Source organism: Staurois parvus, unplaced genomic scaffold (genome assembly GCF_062004578.1).
Source record: "Staurois parvus isolate SC_StPar_1 unplaced genomic scaffold, SC_StPar_1.0 ptg000636l, whole genome shotgun sequence".
Lineage (NCBI taxonomy): Eukaryota > Metazoa > Chordata > Amphibia > Anura > Ranidae > Staurois > Staurois parvus.
In genome coordinates, this window is record NW_028318432.1 from 7,925,472 (window position 1) to 7,952,651 (window position 27,180).

The following is a 27,180-nucleotide window of genomic DNA, read 5'->3' on the forward strand; positions in this document are numbered from 1 at the left end:
ACCGGCTCTGGACGTGTGGATGGCAGGAACAGTCCGTTGCTGGATGTGGGGGAATGAGGTATTCCGAAGGATTGGGAAAGTATAGCTTTTCCTTGCACCCCTGGACAAAATGAGCAGTTAACCCATGCAGTGTGGGCACCGCCCTACTTTTTTTTTTTTCTTCAAATTTTTTGCTATTCTTTGTGCTACAAAAAAAAGCAAAAAATTTGAAGAAAAAAAAATGTTTTCTTTGTTTTTATTATAAAATTTTTCACACAGGTAATTTTTCTCCTCACTGAGGTGCATTGATGAGGCTGCACTGCACTGATAACTTCCGCTTGCCTAGGCGACCGCAGCGGAAGTGGGAGCGGGTACCACCAAAGGTCAATACCCCCCCCTCCCCAAAGGTGCCAATCCTTAATGGGGAGCGGGGAACACAAAGGCTTAAAGCGGAACTTCCCCTTTTGGGTGGAGCTCTCCTTTAAACATTTGATGTATTTTCTATTGTGAATAAAACATGGGTTTATTGGATTTGCAAATCATTTCATTCTGTTTTTATGTAGATTTTACATAGGATCCCAACTTTATTGGCATTGGATTTGTAAAAATCAATGAACTGAATTTTCCCATCAATTTTCCCTCTCTGACTGATGTGCCACCTATTGGAGAAACTTTCCAAGATAGGTGAATCTGCAAGGTGGCTTTGATGAGATATCTCCACTATATTTAGTACTACCACTTTGATATAGAAGGCTCTGAGTATGCAAGGAGTGCAATGTGTCATATGTGACACCAACAAGGGCAACAATGCTGCTCATCCATATACTGTGTGCAGTATAGCACATGCACGTGGTCACCTTAGGATGGGAAGCCTTAGGTTACATTTACATGGGGATTTTGCCATGGAAGTGGCAGGAATCTATTGAATCCTGCTGTTGTTTTTGACAGATGTGAGGGACCTGCTAGAGCTCATACACTTCAATGACAAGTTCCTGGTGGCCACAGCTATTTGTGGCTGTTCACACAGCCAGCAATTACTTCTGGTGATCGCTGCTTGATGCACACAAACAGCGTGGTCATCCCCACTCAACAGAACATTGTTTGACTCATGTTGAAGGAACATGTTGCAAAATTCTTCTTGATCAGCGTGTACAGTCACTGAACACGATATTCTGACAGTAGTGGGAGCCAATGTCGGAATACAATGTCCCCATTGGGAAGATTTCTTATTCCACCTCATTTGTGTGGATAAAAGGAGTCTGTCTGTTTTTCTTTTCATTCAGCCCACCGACTGAACGAACAATAAAGTAACATTGCATGGACAGCTTTAGAAAGAGCTAATGTCAGCTGTGACCTCCCCTATGGAAGCCTTGTGTAGCCCATTACTGGGCAATAACGTCACAGGTGAAGGCCCTCACCGGAGTCCTCAAAACCAGAAAGTACAGAATAATTTCTAAAGTCCCTTAATAATAACTCGGGGTTAACTGCTCTATCAATATTTGTATTGTGATAAGAATCAACTGACCCATGAGGACCGGCTAATTATTAATAAAATGTTTTGTCTGTAAAATGAACGCTTCTTTATTCATTCCCATGTCCTCATCCGAAAAGCACTTTTCACTGTAATTTTAGATGCCAGATTGAGTTCTATGCTCGAGTAGGCAAATGTCTGCCAATCAGTATCCAATTTCAATAGGACAGTCAGCCATGAAGCCGGACACAGTGTCCAAAATACAGCAGGCTTGCTAAATGGCTGGACCACTTACAAAGCAGGAGGAGGACATTCGGTGCTTGTAAGAGTCAAACAAAGTCCAAGCTTCCACTGTGGGCTTGCAGGTCGTCTTTGAAGACACACCTGTCTTCATGTCATTATTTCCATTATTTAAGGGGATCAGACCTCGATTTCCAGATATTAAAAATCATCTTTCATCTAGAAGGACAACACTCTGGGTCAATGGTTAGCGCTGCTTTCTTATACTGGCCTCCTATTTTCGGGTTATACCCGGACACAATAAGCCTGGAACTCGTACATTCCCTGCCAGCACACCTAGAAAAGGTAAGGTTATTTGCTTTTTTTTTTTTTGCGAGCCACAGAAGTACCTGTAATAGAGAGTAACCATAGTCACCCCGATCCATAGTCAGCTACAGTACCTACAGAAAGACTGTATGACCAGTAACTTTTCAGAGCTTACATATTATGCCGACTGCTCTGCCTATCAATTAATAATCAACATTCAACACACAGGCTTAGTTTACACTTGTAGTGGGGGGGCATTGGAGCTACAAATGGCTAAGCAGTGTTTTTACCACCCCCCAAACTGCAAAAGAAGTAATGGCCACATGCCGTGCAAGAACTGTCCCCTTTGTCAACAGGCAGTAAAGCCGGTGCAGTGCAGCAGTGTGGACAATATAACTCCCCCTCACCACTTGTCAAAGGCCCACTGAACAGTAATTCACCACAGATTGCTTTTTAGCAGGCAACACAAGTATAAACAATCTCGCATTCTGAGGTTTCTCTTTCCTATGCATTATTTACAAAGGCTCACTGATTTCAGTTTTTAACAGGTGTGCATAAAATGGTATAAAGAGGTATTAAAACAAATCTGTTGCAGCACAAAACAAGCCAGTAAACTCCAGAGAGGTGCAAGTCCAAGCAGGAACAATGACCACATCAGCTATATAACGGGTAGGCTCAGCTGGCTTCAATAAGACTTAGTAGTTCATCAGCAGATAGAAGGAATATCTACAGCAATGCAAAGAAACACAAGAGGGTGCTTCTAAGTGCAGTATGTAGGACCAATAAAAAAAGCAAATAAACCATTCACATGTAATAGAATAAAATGCACGTCACCTCCCGGTATGCCACATCAGCCAAGTTCCTGTGCGGTCACATTGGCTGCAGAGCTTGCATATCCTCTCCTAATGGCTTTTTATGCTCCTATCATCGCTACACTGCCTGGGTTTCTGGATGATGGCAACAGAGCTTACAACATGTGCTTTTTATTCTACATGTGAGTGGCTCATTTGCTTTTTATTTATAAATTAGTTTTATATACTGCACTTAGAAGCGCCCTCTTGGGTTTCTCTGTAAAGAGCTATTTACCCCTTTTACAGTCACCATTGTAAAGGTTACTGCAGAACCGAACGGCAGCTGAAGTGACCATGAGCTTGTTGCACAATATATACAAGAAATAAAAATAGTGCAGCGCTAAAATAAGGTGCAATCAAGAATGAATATAGTATAGTGTATAACAAGGTGTACTGCATAAGCACTATAGATCGCAATGTACACTGTGATGAATTAAAAATGTCAAATTGACTATCAGACCGCATAGGATATTCTTAATAGGTGATTACCATAATAATTGTCCCATAAAAAGTGCAGAGTAAATAGGAGAAAATAAATTATGTAAACAGTTCTTCAATGAATCTGTGCGGCCCCAGCGTGGGAAATAATAATCCGGTGGCGTGTGATAAATGGTAAGATTGCAAACTCACCAGAAGCGCAATCTTAATGCGCATTAATCGTATCAATCAGCCAGAGGTTCCCCCATCTACAAAGGTACAGCCTGGTGTCAAATCACCTCCTCTGTCGGTCTGGGTACTTATGATGTCAATCAGAGGTCCCTCAATAGGGGTCTGCTGCGTATGGGTCTGGTCACCAATAGGATCCTTTCTCTGGGCTGAAGAGACACACCTGGGGTCCTGGGGGGTTTAAGTGCTCGTTGTGGAGCAAAAGATATAGGTACTCAGTGTAGTAAGTTAAAGTTTTATTGGCAAATTTATCCAAACTAGTATCATGATAAATACACACATGTATGGTATTGCAGAGTTTCCAAGTAAAAAGAACCATGCACGGTTTCCAGATAAAAGAATGCAGCTAGCAAGCTGCTTAATACACTGACCAGTCTGAAAAGCAAGATGGCCGCCGGACGTCGCGGTGTGGCTAGGCTCCTCCTTGGCGCGTTTCGTATGCCAATACGTTTTCAAAAGGGGTGATGCCATATTGTAGCACAATATGGTCCCCTGGACTCAGCTGATTAAAGCAAAGCTGTGATTAGCAGCTGACAAGTTGCTGATCACAGCCATTCAGAATAAATGTGACAGCTGAATGGCTACTACATAAACCCTGTCAGCAGATTTCTCATTGGTTATTGAATGAGCGGTGCGGTTTTCAACTTTAATAAACCTACATTGCTACACTGATCCCCCCTACGTGGAGTCCTTCTCTTCCTCCTTCATGGTTTATGTTGTGCCATATATACGGAGGTACCTATAACCTGCAGAGATGGCTGCACAGGTTGCCAACCAGTACCTACTGTATATGATGATCCATTTGTTACAAAGACACATACAACATCATATGGTCAGGGATCATACTTATCTAGTAAGAGGCTTGTAATATACAGGAGGTGGATGAAAGAATCAGTACATTGGATATGCATGGGAATTTTCTTCCTAATTTTATGATTTCATGGACTTTCACTTTGAGGTTTTGGTGTTATAACTGTAATAATGGGAATATTTCAAGGGCTGCGTTGCTTCTATCACTTGTTTTTCATATAGCACACTGTTTAAAGGGGCAGAATAGCATCATTGATTACAATTTAAATGTTGCATTCTCATATTTTGTATTCAGCTCCCCAATTTATAATTTGAATACTGAACGTACAGTTAGCACATTGTATAGAACATCTCTATTTTACATTAGAGGTAAATTGCCATATTTTAAAGGGAAACCTGCATTACATATATTTTGAATATGCCTGGGGAGACATTTTAAAGCGGTATTAAACCCAAAAGCAAACATCACACTGCAGCTTACCAATTCTTAGATGTGACGGCTGCATTAGTTTTCTTTTTTAGGCTTTCTTTCTTCTATTTTCATCTAGTGATCCGGCCAGTATGCCTATTTTTCAAAAGAACAAGCTCTTTTGCAGAGGTAGCAGTTAGAGGGCTGAGACAAACCATTTACCACTGACAGGAGTGCTTACAATGATCAGAATTCATGTAAAACCTTTATCCTAAAAGTAAAAAACTGTTGCTGTAACGGCTTACCCCCAGTTCACATATATGCGGCCGTGCGTGCCACGTTTTGCGCGGGCACAAGAGCCCATTCATTTGAATGTACTCCCGTGCCACGTAGGGAAGAAGTCCCTGCACTTCTCAAAACGCAGTCCACACAGGAACCTCGGTTCCCAGTACGGTTGCGGTTTCCAGTGCAGGCGGCGTGCCATTAGAATTAATGGCACCTGCCCGCGGGTCACACATTCCTCTATGCAGGTGGTGCAGCTGCACAGATTTGTGTACGGATTCGCAGCCGCACCACCTGCACATATCTGAACCTAGTCTTATAAAGTATTAGCTGGAGCTTGGCTTCAGTTTGTTAATGTATCTAAATCTGCTACAGCATCTAACACCCCCCCCCTTTCCCCCGGACTGACAATACTGCTGTCCAAATAGGTCCCTGTTGCTTCTCCATCTAGAGCAGGAGCGCTCTAATACAGGAGGTGTGTAACTGTCCAGATCATCAGGTGAAAACAGAAGGGGAAAAAAGAACCTAAAAAAGAGGCAGCTCACCAATCCTTAGATGTGGTGGCTGCATTAATTATATTTTTGGCTTTGGATTTATTACCGCTTTAACTGCATCACAGACAGTACTCAACTGTGTAGGTAAAGAATAGAAACAGCCCATAGCAACTAATATCACACTCCCTTAGAACAGTTGAGGGCGCGTAGGAGATAAAGATGATTAGTTACTGCCGCGGTAATACAATCTCTCTGCAAAGTATTAAACAAGGTGTGAGTGAAATGTGTGTAAAACAGCCCAAAGCTCCATCAACAACTGTCATGCTCTTTACAAAGGAGATTTTAAGATGGCAGAGTTATCAAATCGGCAGCAGCTATCCAGCCGCACTGCATTCCTGGGATGACAGACTATTCTTAACTGTTACCACTGGAACATTTCTGGCATAGGTGGAACGGCAGACCCGGCAGTCGCAGAGCTGCCATCGCTTCTTTAAAAAGAACGTCCTTCACCTGCTAATAGCATAAGTAAATTCTTAAGAAAAACCGAGGCTGCACATAAGAAAATGCTTCATCTACCACACTGTTAGGGCTCGGAGGAAGCTGTTGTGAAGAAAGCTTTTTATAGTCATCAGTGGGGAGCGAGCCAACTTCTCCAACACCAGGCATAAAGCCTTAGCAGCGATGTGAACTGAGCGCCCCCTTGTGATAGCAATTCCATATTACACAACTGTACTTGTAGGTTACTTGCTTGAAGATTTGCCGACAAGATATAAAGGCAGAGACCCCAGCTTTTAGAATGTAAGGCTACTTTCACACTGATCCTCAGGAAAAATGTGGCTGCATCTTTACTGTGCTTGCGGTGCATTTTTAACATTATTATTATTATACAGTATTTATATAGCGCCAACAGTTAGCTCAGCGCTGTACATTATAATGGGAGACAGTACACGAGACAGTACAGTAACAATACAATACACGAGGGGTTCGAGGGTCCTGCTCCTTGGAGCTTACAATCTAGGAGGGAGGGGAGAGTGGTACAGGAGGAAATAGCTGTGGGGGGTGGAGTGGTGGGAAGAGCGGAGGAGATCGGCAATTAGGTGAGGGCGGGGTAGGCTTCTCTGAAGAGATGGGTTTTCAGGGTGTGCCTAAAGGCGGTGAGGGTAGGGGACAGTCTGATGGATTGGGGTAGGGAGTTCCAGAGGATGGGGGAAGCCCTGGAGAAGTCCTGGAGATGGGGATTGGAGGAGACCAGGGAACTAGAGAGTAGAAGGTCTTGTGAGGAGCAGAGAGTGCGTTTTGGATGGTAGATGGATATTATTATTATATATTAACATGACGTGATTCAAAAAACGCACAGCGGGTGCATTTTGGATGCATTTTTGGCATGTGTTCCACTGATTTCAACGGGGAGGTGCTTTTTTTTCCACACCAAACCTGCACCAAAAATGCAGCAAGCTGTTTTTTTTAAAACTGCACCTGACCTGCAACGGATCAGTGTGAAGAGTTCCATAGCTATACATGGTCACATGTTTCTCTTTTTGTTTCTTTAATGCAAAAGCAGAAGAAAAACTGATCAGTGTTATTGTATGAAAAAAAATGAAGAGATGCTCACCAATCACCTATTATAACCTATTTAGGCCTATGTATGCTATTGTTATGAAATGAGAAGCAGCAATGACATAGTCCATTGTCCTTAAAGTGATTGTAAAAGGTAAAAATTTTTATTTTTTTTAAAAAAAATGAACAAACAGGTCTATACTTACCTGCTCTATGGAATGGTTTTGCGCAGAACACTCCTGGTCCTCCTCTTCTGGGGTAATCCGAAGGGAGCACCTGGCTCCTCCCCCCTGCCAAGTGCACCCATAGCAAGCTGCTTGCAATGTGGGCACTCATACAGGCTAGCTCATGAGCCATGGTCTGTGTATGAATTGACACAGAGCGCCTCACACTCCCTAGTCACAGGCTGTGATTGACAGCAGTGGTGGCCCATGGCTCCTGCTGCTGTGTCTCAGCCAGTGAAGAGAGCGATAGAGATCATGTGCACAGTGTTGGATCAAAATCAGGCTCAGGTAAGCATGAAGGGGGCTGGAGGGGAGCAGAATACAGACGGCTTTTGACCTTAACTTAATGCATAGAATACATTAAGGTAAAACACCTTCTATCTTTACAACCACTTTTAGACATGGTGTCAGATACAACCACTTTAAAACATGGTGTCAGATACAACCACTTTAAAACATGGTGTCAGATACAACCACTTTAAAACATGGTGTCAGATACAACCACTTTAAAACATGGTGTCAGATACAACCACTTTTAAACATGGTGTCAGATACAACCACTTTTAAACATGGTGTCAGATACAACCACTTTTAAACATGGTGTCAGATACAACCACTTTTAAACATGGTGTCAGATACAACCACTTTTAAACATGGTGTCAGGTACAACCACTTTTAAACATGGTGTCAGATACAACCACTTTTAAACATGGTGTCAGATACAACCATGCCATCTCTGCTACATCCTTTTAATTGACTTTTTTTTACTCAATATAACAGAGGTTTGTGTTTTTCGTTACTGCAGACTTGTTCAGTAATGGCAGACTGAGGAGAAGGCGAGATCACACACAGGTCCTAATATTTTTATTTCTTCCACTCGTGCAGGTAAATTTATTCATTTTTCCCCCCTAAATATTGTATTCTTATTATGTTTTAGGGAAGCCAATGCAAGAAATGCCACTCTTCTACATTGTTCCTTTACACAACTTTAATGAAGAACTCCAGAATAGGCACTAAAAAATCACCCATTATTACACCCCCCTACAATAAACACTAAAATCCTTACCATTTAGGATAAAAAGTCTAATTGAGTTTTCATGACCTCATCTCTGTAATTCAAAAGATAACAGCTTCTGCTCTGCTAGGAGGAGGTGTAACAGCAGGGATTACATCATATCCTCTCCTTTCTCTCTGCAGTAAAAGGAAACTACAATTCCCATCAACCACAGGTAATAGCAGAGAATATGGGCAGGTACACTATGCCTGTACATGTTGAATGAGTCTTAGTCCATCCACCACTGCAAGTGGGGCTGAATTACAGCACAGCTTCCTGGAGAAAGATCTACAGATGGGATGTGACAAGACCAGTGGCTGGGGGAATAGAAGACATAGCAGCCACTGGTCTTACAAACAGAAAACCAAAGAGAATTAACAGTTTGATTTGAAAATGAACAGGATATTTCAGAGCAACTACTGAGTGAACAAGAAGATGGATTACATATTCAAGGAAAGTAGGAAATCAGCAACAAGGACATGTAAAGAAGTATTTGCTTGGAGTTCTGCTTTAAAGGTATAGACCACCCATTGCAAAAATGTAATAAATGCACCTATATTTTTTGTATTAAAGACTTCAGACCATTGCAACCATGATTAGTGCATGGAAAGTGCAAAGCACAACCTTCTGCTTGTTTACATTTTGCTCTGTCCAGATCTGCATGTCCCTCTTCCCCACTGGTAGACGGAACATCTAGTCTTTCCATTCACAGCTACCTGTGAATGAAATGTAAATTGATGATGTGACTGTGTGGGTGGGCTACACTTAAAGAGTTGAAGGTTGGGGAATGTGACCATGTTTCATGCTACACCCTAAATAGTGATTAACATGAAACACTGTCAGAAATGTAGACCAAACAAAAGGGTGTTTTTTCTCATCTTTTTAAAAATTGAAAACATATGAAAAAAGAAAATGAAAAGTAAATTGTAATACCTTTACAAAAAGTATCTAGAGTCTGAAAAAAACAAAAAAACCCTTGTTGATAAGGTAATTCACCACTAGATGGCTCTGCAGTCCTAGCAGTATCATATAGCAGACAACCATCCATGTGCAGGTGACAGTTATACTGAAGCCGGTCATACATGTTCAATCTCCCTTCATTACTCTTGATTCCCCTTATCCACATTAAACAGCATGGATGGAGGCATCTCCCCTGCTGACTGCTGTGGTCACACACCTGCAGCTGCCTGACCACTGACTGCATGCACTGATCGAGGGAAAATGTTCCATCTGGCTCCATTGATTCTTCCGTCAAAGTTTGTCCAGGTCAGGGGTCTGCAACCTTTAAGACATAAAGAGCCACTTGGACCCGTTTCCGAGAGGGAAAAAAAGACTGGGAGCCGCAAAACCATTCCAACATTTAAAACAAATCCGACACTGCATATATTGCAAAAAGCGCTCTGGTCATGAAGGGGGTTTAAGGGCCCAGTAAGCAAAGGGTTAATCAGGGCCACAGTGTATCGTCATAATCACAATTATAGCCTTAGGTCAGTGGTGGGCAACCTTTTTTTTCAACTGAGCCAAATCTCGCCAAAACCACGATTGAAATTTATTTTGAGAGCCACATTTTTAAAACTGAAAATACATCCCCCATATAGTAATTCATCCCCCATATAGTAATTCATCCCCCATAGTAATTCATCCCCCCTATAGTAATTCATCCCCCCTATAGTAATTCATCCCCCATATAGTAATTCATCCCCCATAGTAATTCATCCCCCATATAGTAATTCATCCCCCATATAGTAATTCATCCCCCATATAGTAATTCATCCCCCATATAGTAATTCATCCCCCATATAGTAATTCATCCCCCCTATAGTAATTCATCCCCCATATTGTGTCAATTCACTTACCTTTTCTCCGCGTGTTCCTCTCGCCGTGTTCCCGCGCCGTTCCGGTCTTCAGGGCGGACTGTGAGAGGAGAGGAGTTTGTCACGCTGCCCCGCCTACATCCTGACAGCCAATGTTTGCCACGCTCCGCGGGCCGGAATAAAAGGTCCGCCGGGCCGTAGTTTGCCCATTGCTGGGCTAGCTGCAGAGTCCTGACTTTTGGGGCGGCTGCCTGAGAGGAGGGAGGGGAGCGGGCGCCCGGCACACAGAAGAGCCGCATTAAAATGTGTAAAGAGCCACGGCTTTCCGACCACTGAGCTACAGCAACCCTATTGCCTGTCACCTGGTGGGCAGTGTACTCCGGAGCCGCAGCAAAGGTGAAAAAGAGCCGCGGGTTGCCGACACCCGGTCCAGGTGGATGCTGCTAACAGGGCCACCCAGAGATCAAATTTTGGCAAACGCATCAGGAACTGGCCAAAATTTTAGCCATGTATGGCCAGCTTAAGAAGTGACAGATCTAGGGCTGGGAAGACAATGAGCCATTTGTTGAACAGATTATTTCAAGCAGTGGTTTACATTGTGAAATATACTTATTACTCCTATCTAACACGGGTCCAGCGGCTCCATGTGCTATTGGTGTCATAGTAAAACCTCTAAAACCATTGCCTTTCTTGGATTCACATTCTTATAGGAGGAGATACAGAAAAGTGTATTGAGGCACAAAGGGTTACCTGGCTTTTCAAAGGGGCAGTACAACAATCAGAGTGCATTAGCAAAGTGCAGGAACCCTCAGCAGATGAGTTATTCAGAATAATGAATGCTGGGTAAATTTCTGCAGGTTACTGCACTTCTCAAACGGCCAATGTGATGCACACAGGGAACACGACCTTTGCTCGGTTACAACTGCATGGCACTAAATCAGCAAATTCTCTAACTGGTTGATTTGAGAATTCCTGCTTGTGATGCAGGTGAGCTATTCCCAAACACACCTATTGATAGCTCCATGGTTTCTCTGACCCTAAGGGCTCATGCACACGGGGCGTTTGGAAAACTCTTCTAAACAATGGAAACTGACTGCTGGAAAACGTAGGTTAAAAAACGTCAGTTTAGCTGCGTTTGCATACCGCGTTTATGCACGTTGCATTTAGAAGAGTTTTTAAAAGATAACCTCAGGAGACCTTCACAAATGCCCAGAATGCACTGAAAAACAGGAAAAAGTTAACTATTTCAGACATTTTGAGAGAAATAGAGAGAGCAGAAGCAGAAAGAGCAGTATGTGTTGAGATGACCTGTCATCTGTCTTCTGGTTGTATTCACTATGGATCCCATCATGAGCATAATGCGGCACGTTATACCATTTTTTCCTTCACACAAAACCTGGAACTGACTGCACTGGTGTACCGGGTCCATTTGAGAACTTGGAAAACACTTTACATGCATTTCTGATTATGAAAATAGGCTCTGGACAGCATCTGGACATGGAACAGTTAAAAAACGCTTCTAAAACGCAAACACTTATAAACGCGGTTAACCAGTTTGAAACGCCGGTAAAATCTACTCCTGAAGTTTGGTGCGTTCAAAAAAAACAGTGTAAACTCAACTGCCTGTAAATGAAGATGTGTACATGGACACATAGGAAAACATTAGGGAGAGTTCAGGGGCTGCTGAAAAAAACGCAGAAAAGCTCCTGAACGTCAGTTTATCAGCTGCAGTGTACATGAGCCCTAAAGGTTAGTTGCTAGTGTTGCTCTCTGAAGAGTGATCCCAAACACGTTTGACAGGCGGTGGAGGAGGCGTTGTATCACGTCCTCACTACCCGTCTTAACCCCTTGAACCCCACCCCAGCACACTGCAACAGCATCACGTGTTTGCAGGGTGCCCCCATTTGGTTGAATGGGTCACATTCAGAGGGTGGTAACATGACACAAGGGTTCATTTTTTGCCATGCCACAAAGCACCGCATCTGCAGTATATATACTCCCCTACATTGCAGCATAGAGGGGAGTGGTGAAAACATGGCTCAGCTGTGCATTTTACCTTCCCAAACACAAGTGTAAATAAGGTCCAAACTACCCAATGAAGAAAAGCATCAAAACTAAATGTCACCACACACATTACCACTCTGACACATTACACTATGACCATTTTTGTAGATCAATCTAACCAAATTGTATACAATTGGGCAAGGCCTTAAGCCGGCCATACATAGATCAAAATTTGGAAGGTTCAGCAAGGACTGACTGAATTTCGTTCCATGTATAGCCACTGTGGTTGAACAGAAGATGATCTACCGATGATCTTCTGTACACCCGCCCTGTTGGATAAAAGCAGCTGGATCAGCACAGCAGGCAACAGGCTACAGCACTGATCTGTGTATTCTGATGGCAGGGAAGTCTCCCCACTGTCAGAATACAATAGCACAGTGTACAAGATATCCCCATCCACCTTGAATCTGTGGTGAGTGAATTGGGTCATTTTGGTTTTTTCCTACATTCAACCTGCTGGCTGAATAAAAAAAAAAATGACCCATGTATGGCCAGCTTTACACTAAAATAGTTTTATCACTACAGTTTATGGTGGATCTGAAGAAGATTGAACAATCAGACTGCAATGTGTGTAGTGAGAGAACTATCAACCAGACATAACCTGCCTGAAGTTTTGTATACACAGCAACTGGAGAGGTATGATATTATACAACATTGTCCTGTTATTTTTTTTCCTTTTTTTTTTCTAGTTATAAATTGGTCGGAAAGGCTGCCATTGCTGTTTTGTTGGATTTGAGAAACACAACAGGGGGTGTTCAGCTGCCTTGAGCAAGTCAGGGCTTGTGGTGTGTTGCTGTACCTTGAGCACCGGTTCACACTACACCATGCATGTGAATGGCACAGGAACTGCACCACATTTCTGTGCCATTTACATGCGATTCAATGGAGTGTGATTTGAGCACATTCCTTTTGAATGGGCCCAAATCGCATTGCACCCCATCAGAGAAGTGCAGGAGCTGCACTGCATGTTCTTTTTGTACCTTGCGACCCGTTGCGGGCTAAACGCAATACGATTGTGATGTGTTTGGGGTGTCGTTATCTTTGTATTGTTGCGATTGCAATGCGGTATCATATGTATGAATCTAGTCTCAGAGGAAAGAAGCCTGCCTTTGCCTAGATAAAGCTGTGATAGTTGTTGCATTTGGGACCTTGAGATGGTGGTCAAGGCAGCATTTCTTCAGATTTTGAAAGTGTTGGGTGTTTTATGTGCTGACTAGCTGGGGAAAGTGATGGGGTTTTTATGTGCTGACTAGCTGGGGAAAGTGATGGGGTTTTTATGTGCTGACTAGCTGGGGAAAGTGATGGGTTTTTTTTCCCCTTTTATGATTTAAATTAATCTCAGCAGGTGCTTTTCTTTGTATACAGTTATTGATGATTGTAGCTTTTTTTATGCCCATTTGTACCATGCATGCACGTTTTAAAGGTTTTGCTATAACACCAATAGCACATGGAGCTGCTGAACCCGCATTCGATAGGAGTAAGAAGAATATTCCACAATGTAAACTACTGATTGAAATAATCTGTTCAACAAATGGCTCATTGTCTTCCCAGCCCTAGATCTGTCACTTCTTAAGCTGACCATACATAGCTCACATTTTGGCCAGTTCCTGGTTCAGGTGCTTTTTGTTTTGTTTTTTTTGTTTTTTTTTAAGACTTAAGTGTTTTTGCTGAAGTGAATGAAAAGCTAGTTACTAGGAGGAGGAGAGGGAAGAAGTCATGCATGCTCAGTCAGGTACTCCCATAGAAGTCAAAATGCCCCAAAGAAGCTCATGCACTTTTTCAAGTAACATAGCGCTTAGGTGTGAACAGGCACCATAGAATACAAGGGACTCCAAATGTCAAGCAAACTTTGAAGTGCTTCCAAAAAAGAACTTTAAATCACTCAGGTATGAACCAGAGCTTAAAAAGTATGGCACAGATTCAGGGACGAGACCTTCATATCCCACGTCAAAAGTTCTCACAATCAAGATTCGGCAACTCAAATGAAAAGGCACCACCACTTTGCCCATTCAGGGCAAAAACAACCCCCTGACCCACTGATACTTACCTTACCAGCACTTCCCTGCCATTTCAGATGGCACTAATATCCCCAGCATTGACTAGTGTCAGATGTACGGGGAATAAAGACGTCACTTGGCAGGACTGAAAGATCACCGATTGGTTTGACTGAGGAGCAGTTTTGCAATGTTTATAAAGTCATGCCCACCTTTTCTACCACCCAGCCAGCTCATGCCAAGCTTTACTTCCTACTGCAAAGAGAGCAATGCCCTTTCTCATGACCTTAAGCATAATGAAGCACAATTGATGCGGTGAGGAGTTCCAGTTGTGTAATCTGAGCATTATTTGGGCTTTAGGTGAAGAGGTAATGCTTAGTAAGAGAGAATATCTCTGCTACTATGAATTATGCACTTGTTTTACAAATAACAAATGTACATTGCTGCCATGATCCGGCACTTACACAGGACACAATCGAACCATGATTGGTTGTTAACATCTCAATGCACACATCTGCTAATGACTGGTAATGGCTTTCGAAAACTTTTTTTTTTTTTTTTTTTAATGGTTTAAGCTAAGTGGACTACGACATGAGCTACATTAGGGCACTTTAGTCTGTGGCCAGCGTTGGTAAAGGCTATGCTCCAAGAACTGGAATAGCAAGCCTGCTTACCATGGGGAGGAAAAGTAATCTATTTCCACTAAGAGGATTTTCAATGTATTTTTCTGTAAATACTCAACGAATATCATGATACTGCAATGAACAAGCTTGCATGGTTTGTCCTTTTGGTTGCATACTTATCTTGCATACAGTTTACCGTGTTTGAAAAAAACATTAAATGCCCTTCCTGGACTTCGTTCACATGCAACTGGTATACACTAAAATGCAAACATTTGTGGACACCAGACCATCACACTAACACTACTTGGCCAAAGGTACAGTGGGGCAAAAAAGTATTTAGTCAGCCACCAATTGTGCAAGTTCTCCCACTTAAAAAGATGAGAGAGGCCTGTAATTGGCATCATAGGTAGACCTCAACTATGAGAGACAAAATGAGAAAACAAATCCAGACAATCACATTTGCTGATTTGGAAAGAATTTATTTGCGAATTATGGTGGAAAATAAGTATTTGGTCAATATCAAAAGTTCATCTCAATACTTTGTTATATATTCTTTGTTGGCAATGACAGAGGTCAGACGTTTCCTGTAAGTCTTCACAAGGTTGGCACACACTGTTGCTGGTATGTTGGCCCATTCCTCCATGCAGATCTCCTCTAGAGCAGTGATGTTTTGGGGCTATCGCTGGGCAACACGGACTTTCAACTCCCTCCAAAGGTTTTCTATGGGGTTGAGATCTGGAGACTGGCTAGGCCACTCCAGGACCTTGAAATGCTTCTTACGAAGCCACTCCTTCGTTGTTCCAGCATGAGTGTTCTCGTGTACAAAGTCAGATCCATAAAGATCAGATTTGATGACGTTCGGGTATAGGAGCTTAAAGATGAAGGATAGAATTTAAAAAATAAATAAATATACATTCTCATTACCATGCTGCAGCATCTGTGTGATGCTGCAGCTGTCCCTCATCAGCTCTAAGACCAAGAACTGAGTCATAACATGACCACCGATGGCTCATTCCTTGGTCTGTTCTGAGTGGAGAGCAGTGCCTGTCAGGCAGCACTCTCTGTTCTGCAACTGCAACGCTCCCCCAAAGGAGACAAGCGTGGCTGGCTCTTGCTCTCAGCCACACTCTGATTGGAGGAGCCAGCTGTCAATCAAGCAGGATGTTTCCCAGGCCTGGAGCAGCTCCGCCCTGTCAGTTGATAGCAGGTAATAGCCTATCAGCTGACTCCAGGTCGCAAGAGGACCCACGTGGTGCTGGCAGCGTATTGTCACAACGCGTCACAACATCACCTAATGCTTGAGATAATTCGATCTCTTTTACTCACATTTGGACTATTTTCATCATTATTGGTCACCAGGAGTCACTTCTACAGTGACGGAATATATGATATCACTGAAGTCACTTTATATGTTGGCACCTTGTCACAAGTCACTTTATGGATTTTACATAGTTCTTATTTATATTTTATTGTATTGATTATTACTTGAGCGCCACACCCTTTATATATTTAATAAATGTGTACATGTAAAATCCTAGAAGACCACAGAACTCCTAACAGTACCTTCATCTTCCTTCATCCCCAGAAAGCCAGCCCAATCTTTCAGCAGTCATCATTCACTGTTGTATCTAGTTACTGAATTAAGATTCTGTGTCCGAAAGGATACAATCCCATTTCCAGCAAAGTAGTCTATGTCTTAGTTTTGTGTAAATGTCTCCCAAAGCACAGGCCCTACACTGCTAGCTCAAATCTTTAAGCATACCACTGTCCCAGTGAGTGATCCCTATGGATGAGGATACTGATGACACGCTCCCTTCTGCCTGCAGCAACCGGATTACATCATTGCCTTACTGTATTATTCTCGGGCAGACCTTGAAAGATACCGTCTAGGCACGGTCATTTAGCTAGAACTCAAAAATTACTTTAGGGCCAGTTGACACCATGAATTGCACAGGAATGTGCTGTGTGTTCCTGTACAATTTACATGCGATCCGTGTGCAACACGATGTCAGCCTATTCATTTAAATAAGCTGAAATCAAGCCAGACTGCACCAAAAAGTAGTGCATGCGCTACTTTAATTTTTAAAAAACAAAAAAACTGCACTGCAACTGGATTGCATGGTACTATTGTACCATGTGATCCAGGGCATGTAAAACACACGGTTTGTGACCTGCGTTTGGGGTGCCATCAACAATGACACCTACTGCAGATTGCAAGTGCAGTGGTGCATGAAATGTGCGCTGAAAATGAGTTTCCAGCACCGCGTTCTGGCCCTTAGGGTGACAAAAGGCACCTTTTCATAAAATTACACTTTTTTCGTATGTTATGATTTGTCAGGAATTTATTATGACAATTCAGGATTTACGTAGAGCCAACAATTTGTGTAATACAAAGGAAGACAGTACAGTTGCACTACAATTCAATAGAAGAGGGTGAGGAGGGCTCTATTCATAAAGACTTTTAAAGTCAGGATCAGCTTTCCTAATAGAAACCTATATGCTTTCACAACATTTTCACTAAAAGGTGATGAAAAAAGAAAGAAGGCTGCCACAGCTGAACCCCGATTTGGGAACTTTAGCTCCTTGGACGCCATGCTGTCACTTTGGATTCATTGCTTTCTGAGTCTCTGGCCCTGAACAAATATAGAATTTTGAAACATTTTGACTACATCATGCTTGCTCCAGGTCCGTGAAGCCAGATATAGCCTGGCAACTATCATTTTAAAAAAAAAGGGTCAAGCCCCCATATGTATTGTATTACAGAGTATGAAAACGTCACCAAACCCATTAAAAGGAAACCGGTGAAATAGTGGTGGGAGTAACAGGACCAATGAAGGATTTGAATTGATTGTGTGGCTACGATGCTTTCCCTCTCTTTCTTATTCACCTCGCCTTTCCATAAATGCAAAAGCACATTCTGTAATTGGAGGAAAGCATTTTAGGCCTCATTCACATGAGCGCTTACACCCGTAGGCCATGAATGTGCCTTGTCTGTAAGCAGCTTAAGCCAGCATGTGCTGTGTGCAGGTGGTCCATTCATGTCTATGGGAATCCAGAGGCCGCACGGACACAGCCGCTTGTCCCAATTTGACAGATGTGCTGGTGCAGGTGAGTGGCCCCTAATGCAGCGTGCACTTGGGGCCCTTCACCCACATAGCTGTCCAATAACTGACTGTCTGTGACGGTGCTGCATTCCCACCCATAGACATGAATACGCATTATTAAAAATGTATCTTATACATTATATATACAGTTGTGCTGAAACATTTGCATACCCTTGGAGAATTGGTAATATACATTATGTTCCAAGAGTGACAAGGCAAAACAAATTTCTATTATTTCTTATGGGATTTATATTCATCTGTAGGTCACAACAGAATGATACACTCATAAAACAAAACATGGCAACAAGTAAACAAATGAAATGCCCCCTGTTCAAAAGTTTGCATACCCTTAGTTTTTGATACAGTGTATTGCCTCCTTGAGCATCAATGACAGTCTTTTGTAATAGTTAGGGATGCAGCGATATATCAGCGGCCAAAGTGCATCAGCCAAAAACAGTGTTATCAGCATTTTCCAGATAGAAAAAAAGGTGCTGATAATGGCCACCGAAAACACGCAATTTTACCACGTTTAGGGTGCATTTTTTCTAGGTCAGGCGACTCAAAAAATGCATCAAAAACGCAATGTTTGTGTTTTTGATGCATTTTTGCTACACATTTAATTCATTTCAAGCCTAGTTCATACCAATGCAGTTTGTGTTTAGTCGGTTTTGCAGTGCTTTTTGCATTTTTGCACGTTTTTGATGTGTTTTGCATTTGTAAAAAATTTTTGGCCAACTTGTTGATGGGCAGATCAAAAACACATCAAGTGAAAAACACGTTAAAAATGCACTACATGTGTTTTCTGCAATGTCTCCACGTCTCCATTGAAATCTATTGAACCAAAAGCGCAAAGCTTTGCATTTTTAAAAAAAAAAAAGTCTCTGACCCCTTCCAAAACCACAGCAGTTCAAAAATGTGTACCATAGAAAACTATTTTAAATGGACCGTTTCTGTAAAAAGCAATAAAAAAAAAAGAAAAAAGTAGAGTTTTTTTTCTTTTTTTTGTAACTGGCCAAATAAGCACCAAAAATGTGGCAAGCAGGATTTTTTTCACCACAAGGGAAGTACAACGGACCAGTGTGAAGACATACATTACTGTATATTTAAAGGGATGCATTTTTCTTAAACTTTTCTTGCAATTTTTTTTTCTTCTTAATGCAAAAAGTGCTTCAAAAACTGCGTGTGAAAGCAGAATATTGGCCCGAAATGGTGCTGAAAATAAATTCATATTCATGATATCAATTAAAAAGTCAAATATAATATTAATAAAAAAATTTTTTTTTTTGTTCTAGTATCGCCGTATTGTACTAAACACAACTAAACCATCTTTTTCTACAGCAGCCTGAATTTCTCCTGAGGTTACCTGAGAGTTTTTCTTTGTATCCTGAATTCTTCTGGCAGTTGTGGCTGCAATCTTTCTGGTCTACCTGAACTTGGCTTGGTATCCAGAGATCCCCGAAGTTTCCACTTTAAAGCGATTGAACAGTACTGACTGGCATATTCAAGGCTTTGGATATCTTTTTACCTGTACATACTTTTACGCAGGTCTTTTGACAGTTCTTTGCTGCTCCCCCATGGCTCAGTATCTAGCCAGCTCAGTGCAGTGCATCCACATTAGAGCTAACAAACTCACTGACTATTTATACACAGACATTAACTGCAATTTAAAAAGCCACAGATGTGGGGAACTAAACTTTAATTTAAATTTTAACCTGGGTGTCACCTTGTACATTTTTGAACAGGGCCATTTGGATAATTTGCTGTTAACTATCTGATAATAAACGGCGTTAAGTCACCGATGCGGTTTAAAATCTAGCAATTTGAGTGCAATTTCAGGTGCAATTTCTGAAGACTTTATTGGGACTTGTGAAGATTTTCAATGATTTCTTGCAATTTGCATTCTATGTATGTGAAATCACAATCTGCAGAAAAACTAATGCAAGAACTACTTTAGATATCGCGCTGCAGCAAATCGCACATTTTAAGACACTGACATTCACATTCATTAGGTGTGATTTCAATTCGCTCCGGTATGACCAGGCACTAAATGATCACTATCCTTAAATAAAAGACAGTGCTTTGGCATGATTAGTCATATCTTCAATATCAATGCAAAAATATAATTTTTGCTAGGGTATGCAAACTTTTGAGCACAACTGTGTGTGTATATAATTTTTTTTTCAATTATATTATGGTTTTATCTGTGTGTATGCATAATTGTGTGCGAACAATTTTCCTTTATTGAGCTACCAGGTAATACTGAAATGTATATTAAGGTGCTTCATACAATGATCACTGCGTAGGATAAGTCAGTGCCACAATGCCTGTCTATACAAGTATCCAGGGTGGATCCAGGGTGGATTTGATTTAAATCAAACTGATTTAAATCACGATTTAAATCACTAGTCAGTAAGGCTTGACTTAAATCCTAGTTTTCTACATAAAGACTAATTCTTGCTGGTATAACTTTAATATGCAAGTAGATGAAGATTTTTAGAATAACTTTTCATATTAGTTTTTTTATCCCCAGTTTAATAGGTTAATCATTCGTATTTGGACAACTTTTCTGTTGTACTTAGGAAGGAGAAACATAATCATTACCTTAATAATAACAATTTAAATAGATTTATTCAACTGAAACAATAACATTCCAGCATATGTTATTTGCTTAAACAAAATATATATATTTTAAGAAACTTAGACTGTCAGCCCCTTCCTCCTCACACTAAGTTTCACTTTCTTCTTGTGCAGATCTATTCCACTCCAAACAATCAGAAAAATATTGTTTCTATTCTATTCACTGAACTTCTTGAAACTTAGCACTGAAGGGGTTGATTCTGTATTCATAGGTTTGTAGAAGTTAGGATTAAGGTCTTTTTCTTAACTCTGTTCATGTTATAACATTTTTGCTGTGAAGAAGAGGCATGTGATCTCCGCTGAGTCAAATTCAGTTTTGAGAACTGCAAAAGTAAACCAAGCATCTGTGATAATATCTTGTAGGCAAAGAAACTGCCCAATAATCTTACAAAAACCTCTGGAAGAGCATGACATTGTGAATGGATTCATGGAATTTATTTACCAAAATAATTAAACATATACAGCCTTATTCTACATAATTAAAAAAATTATCTTTATTTCATGATGGAATAACCTTTGGATGGTAATATATTTTCCGCAAAAAGCATTTTATTTAAAAAAATCCGATTTAAATCAAAAAAATCCGTTTTTTTTTATTTTTTAAAAAAAAATCATTGATTTTTATCTACCCTGCAAGTATCTCCCTTTTACATTGATAAATATGCTCACTTGGGTGTTTGGGGTGTGTTAGGTTACAAACTACCAGGAATAAAAATCTCCACAATAATGGAAATTATATCATGCCCTTGTGGGGATGATGTCATCCAGGCCCTCCTGCACTTCAAGAAATTCCAATAAAGTGGCAGATGCCTTCAGACCTACAAGTGGGATTTTCCTTAAATAAACATAACCTCCAAAACAGGACAGGCAAGAACAAAAGGCGGACAGAGTATAAGGAATTCCAAAGCCAAAACCTCTTTAAGAAAAGTCCTGCACAAACAGAAGCTGACAGCATCTCTACATCCATCAGTCAAGGCTGTTTGCCTAATCACTTTAGCTAAACAATTCTACCGATGTGAGGGGTAGCCGATAGCTGGAGAAGAGATCGCACGAATACATTTTAAATATGCACATTACAGATTAAAATACATATTTTACAACACAAGACCTCTGAAGCTAACACATCTTCATAAATAATAGCTGGAGGAAAAAAAATGGAGTATGGAGTAAACATGCTTTAAACAAGGCCTCACTGATCTCTGTAGCTAGAGACACTGCGGACCACTTCATCCTCAAAGTTTACAAGAGATGCGGTGAAGTTGTCTAAGTTGTGTCTCAGCTCTCTTCCCATAACAGCGTACCTAGCTCTGCTTTTATGTTAAAGCTGAACTCTGGGCACAAATACTTTCATTAAATATTTTTCTCAATAGCTAGAAAGTATATAAAACCACTTTGAATGTGACAAATACCTTATTAAAAGTAATAGCAGTAGTGACATCACTGATGTACAGCCTGTGTACAGGCTTCTATAGGCTGCCTGTGGAAAACTGCAGAATATAAGACCGATCACCCTTCACAAGAAAGAGCAGCAAGCGGTCTTTATTACAGGAAGCTCCAGCACAACACAGATCAGGAAGAAATACACAAAAGACATGAAGATTCAAGTAAGAATACACATGACTCTTGTATTTAGATAATATGCCTATCCAGGATTTTGGCTTAAAAAAAAAAAAAAAAAAAAAAAAAAAGGTTGGCACTATTCGGAAGGATTGAACAGGATGAGCTAAGCTGTTGAAAAGAAAGTGAAATTAAAGATGATGAACTGCGCCACAATGGCTGCACCTAGAGAGGTCAGTGGGGGCTTGTTTTAAAAATGATGTACTGCTTGTTAAAAGGATATGTAAATATAAATAAAGTCTGGCCACAATTCTTCAGTGTATCTTACATTAATAAAATAGATATAGAACTTTCATGAATGCCTCTTTTTAGTCTACTTCCTGTCAATTTTCTGTAACTGCCAAATACGATTCAAATGTTACTTCTCAAAATCATAGCAACAGACACTACCATAGTCTGAACTGGTCAGAAACCACATCCACACTCCCCTAGTTCACTCTCCCTATCCGAACTATGCACAGAGTCAAGGAACTAATTATATGCAGCATGCTATATAATGTATGGCATGCCTGGCATGAGTTTGAATATGAATATGAGCAATGTCGTTTACAGTAAAAGATTTAGAAACCAAGTACTTCAGCAAGGTGAGCTCAATAGAAAAATGTACTACTACCCCAGTAACATATTTACACAAAAAGTAGCAATGCTTATAGCTGCAGCATTGTTTTTACAACCCTGGAATCTAGCATGTGATTAGGGGGCGGCCATCTTTTTTTTGGTGAAAGCAATGTCACTAAGATTATGTTATAAGCAGGAGACAAGCAGATGTCTGCTGCAGATGTATTATGTTACAGATTTCAACTTAGGCTGCCTCTACACAGGAACATTCTTTGTAACATCTGAGAAAGCTTTGGTATCTTTAAATAACTGGTATTGTTATAAGTAAGCAAGCAGTAGTAACGTAATTAAAGATGAATAGCAGGCAAACTGCTAAATACACCCATGAAATAAGTACTAGGGAACCTTTTTACCAAAAGACTTCTATTTCTACTAATCCAGTTCTGAGATTAACTCTGTTTTGCTACATAGCCCTGTCTGACAGCTTAACAGAAACATCATTTTTATGCCGCTGTTCAACAACATTTAAGCAGACCATATACAAGTCAAAAAATGAACAAAATTTCAAGTTGAATGAACAACTGTTTGATTTTCAGAACAGTGTGCCCACAGCAACGGCCGATCTTAGTGCAGCCTCGAAAATGACAGGTCGAAACTGTTGTAAATTTTTCATCAGAAAGATTTTCTAATTGTGTATAGAGTTATCGTTTAAAAAAAAAACCAAAAACAAAAAACAAAACAAAAACAAAAAAACAAAAAACAAAACAAAAAAAAGAAAAAAACCTAAAATGCGCATGTCACAAACGTTCAGTCATCTTATTTTGATGACCATAGTGTAGCAATTGTGTGTTTTCTAGTGTCGTGTGTGTTTTTCTATTATAGGAAATAAAAAAAATTTCCTGTAGCCAGAGCTGGCTGTAGGAGATAGGCGAATACTACATTTTGCGTACTACAGCCTTGTAATCACAACAAGAATCCAGACAGATGGGGCTAGAAGTGTGTGAAGCAAGCCATTTAACCAGTGTTACTGTTCTTATTTCAAGCCAAAAGGGTAAATTACATTGTATCATTCCACAGATGAAAAAAAAATGTTTTTGCTGAGAAAATGCCGAAACAATTGATGGTGCATTCAAAAAATCAAACAATTATTTCGATTTTTGTTAGATGAATAATTTGTTTTTCTACTCGTCTATGGCCTGTCTTATAGGTCTCCTCCCATCCCATACCTGGTGACTGCATAATGAAAAGAAAAGCAGCATACCAATACAGGAGCCTGGAAAGCATTGCACCCACTGCAACCTGCTGATAATTCCTCCAGCTCTCTGCCCAAACCTCTGTATGGGCTGTCAGTTGCTGAACTAGAGAAGATCAAAAGGACTGAGTGCGCCAATTACTTCACTTGTAGTCCATTGAGAACTAAAAGTCTACCTACCATGGTGACAGATGGGATTTGTAGTTTATTCACTCACAGATCTCTGAATAAATCATTTGGCTGTACAGTTATTCACCCTGAGGTCATCACAGAGGACAAGGGGGCACTCTTTACATCTGGAGGAAAAGAGATTTAATCTCCAAATATGGAAAGGTTTCTTCACAGTAAGAGCTGTGAAAATGTGGAATAGACTCCCTCAAAAGTTGGCTCTGGCCAGCTCAGTGAATTGCTTTAAAAAAGTCCTGGATTCTTTCCTATATACACAGAATATAACTGGACACTAGCATTTATAGGTAAAGTTGATCCAAGGAATATCCAATTGCCTCTCAGGGATCAGGAAGAAATTTTTTCCCCTGTAGGGAGCAAATTGGATCATGCTTTGCTAGGGGTTTTTTTTTGCCTTCCTGTGGATAAACTGTGGGTATAGGATTATAACTTGTTTTTTTATAAAGTTGAACCATATGGACTTTGTCTTTTTTTCAGCCAGACTAACTACGTAACTATGTTGAGGCTGTGCAGATGGCGCCCTGCCAATCTTAAATGCAGCAGTTTGAGAGTGGGGGCAGAGGCATTTGCACCATGTTAAATACATGCGTTAACATGGAACATGGTGCAAAAGATGAACTTGGCCTTTAATAATGCATTAATGAATACAGAGCTGCATTTTTTTCTTCTCTATCTGCCAGCTTTACCACTGTTCTATAAAACTCATTTGTGCTTTACAGAGACTCATTATTTGTGTTATCTGCCCTGCAACTCTAAACCCTGGTGCCTAACCTGCAGCCCTTTGATATGATGTTCGGCTCTCGGACCTCAGCAGTCTGTAGTGGGAACATCGATTAGGGCAATAGCATTGATCTCTACAAGACTCATGTAACAGGTTCCCAGTTTCATATTGTCTTCTGCAGCATATCCCCAACCAAAATTCAAGCATATGCACACTCCCTGACCCTCATTTCCTCTATTTTGTATGCAGTTTGACAATCCTCTCAAGCATTACATGTATTGAACATTACGTCAAGGAGAATACAATAATTGGCGCTGGAGGGGTGTTAGTTATGTTTTAAGTTCATATATTAGTCCATGTGGGAGACCATGTGAAAGTCAGCGAGGGAACACAATAAGTGGCATCAGCAGAGGCACCCTTAGAGCAAAGCTGAAACTCTAAGTAGAAGGAAGCAGAGGGGATCCAGAATAAGTGCAGCATTAATAGGAGAGTTTATTAAAAAAAAACATACAATTCACATTCTATTGTTGCTTCTTTTTTTAATTTGATTCCATTTTAATTCTCTTAATTCTTTTTATATTCATGGTATACTATGTGATATATTCAGTTCATCACTGACCAGTGTCTCCCTTAAGTATGGCCACACCTTTTGTTCCCCTAACCCTCCTTTCATTCCGCCCCATTCCGATCTATTTAAGATGACCATTTCCACTAGCCAATCAGGTCTGAAGAAGCGGAAGCTTCGAAACGCGTTACCGCCCATTTATGTCATCACACTGCTTGCTGACGTCATGTTTGGCCCGGCGCCAACTTGCGTTCCACGCTGGGTAATGCTGTGATTGGCCGCATTAAGATGTTTCTTGCTCCACAACCCAGCCATGCATAGACCGCCTGGTATTGACTTCCTAGAGGGGATACATCCGGACATAACACTGACATGCCTGTCTTTGTCTACCTTCCAGTAAGTTGCCAATTGTATGTTTTTTTTTTTTAGTAAACTCCACTATTAATGCTGCACTTAATCTGGTGCCCCTCTGCTTCCTTCCACTGAACATTATGTGTGGCCCTTTGGTGATATCAGGGGCAGCATTTAATGCCCCCTTTAGCTCATACATTGGCAGCCACTGCGCTAAACCATTACTTAGACTGACAATAGCCATGAAAAACAAACCAGTTACAACTCCTAACCTTAGTTTCAAGGCAGTAAAACCCTGCATGAATAAAATTATGAGTAACGAAAAGTTGCCAGCCATTTTGGCGGACTCCCATGATAAGTTTCTCTGGATCTGGCTTTCCTGGATTGAGTAAGCCCGCCCATGTAGATTTGATCACCTTCTTTAACACATCTAATCCTATGCTTACTGAGATTACCCGGGAGTTCTCCCTTTCTTCTTTTTTTTTTAATTTTCTAACTTTCCTTTCCCTTCTGCTCTTTTTTTTTTTTACCATCCGATTGGACAGCATAAACCAGAGAATACTTGTACCATTAATTTTAGAGAATTAGTCCCTATTTCTTTCTGCTGGAGATGCTCTGCTGCCATTTACACCTGGGTCCTTATTTAACACTTTGTGTTTTTAGCATTGAATCCTAGCAGCAGTCTTTAGGTTGTGTGTTCGCTCCTTAACCACTTGCCTTCCTGAGGATTTACCCCCCATCCTGACCAGGCCATTTTTATCTGTTCGGCACTGCACTATTTCAACAGGTAATTGCGTGGTCGTGCAATGTTGTACCCACAACGTACCAAAAAACTCTCAATATATGTATATTAATTGGTTTGTGTGAAAGTTATAGCATCTAGAAACTATGGTATATATATTGGAATTTACGTAGCTTTTACTTTCTGACTGCCTATCACATTTCTTGAGGTGCTAAAATGGCAGGGCAGTACAAACCCCCAACCCCAAATGACCCCTTTTTGGAAAGTAGACACCCCAAGAATTTTGCAGAGAGGCACGTTGAGTCCATGGAACATTTTAGTTTTTGCCACAAATTTTTTTGAATATGACAATTATTTTACAAATAGTTGTCACTTTAATTATATATTGCTCATGCATGCCATGGGTATATGTGGAATAACACCCAAAAAAAACATTCCCCTACTTCTTCCAAGTATGGGGATACCACGTGACTTTTTGGCAGCCTAGCTACACACAAGCCCCCAAAATCCAATGACCACCTCCTGGCTTTCAAAGGGCATATTTCCTCATATCACTTCCCCACTACCCATCACAGTTTCAGAGGCTCTAAATGCCAGGATAGTGCAACC

At 40.8% G+C, this 27,180-nt stretch overlaps 1 protein-coding gene and 1 long non-coding RNA gene across 4 annotated transcripts in view; one reads left to right on the top strand and one right to left on the bottom strand.

Annotated features, from left to right (window-relative positions):
• ARHGAP21 (Rho GTPase activating protein 21) overlaps window positions 1-27,180 on the bottom strand; it is a 275,502-nt gene that overhangs the window by 123,140 nt on the left and 125,182 nt on the right. The window lies entirely within an intron of this gene.
• On the top strand, window positions 1,754-9,010 carry LOC149449129 (uncharacterized). The gene is made up of 3 exons (XR_016315457.1): window positions 1,754-2,035; window positions 8,095-8,174; window positions 8,487-9,010. It is a non-coding gene; the product is annotated as an uncharacterized LOC149449129 (long non-coding RNA).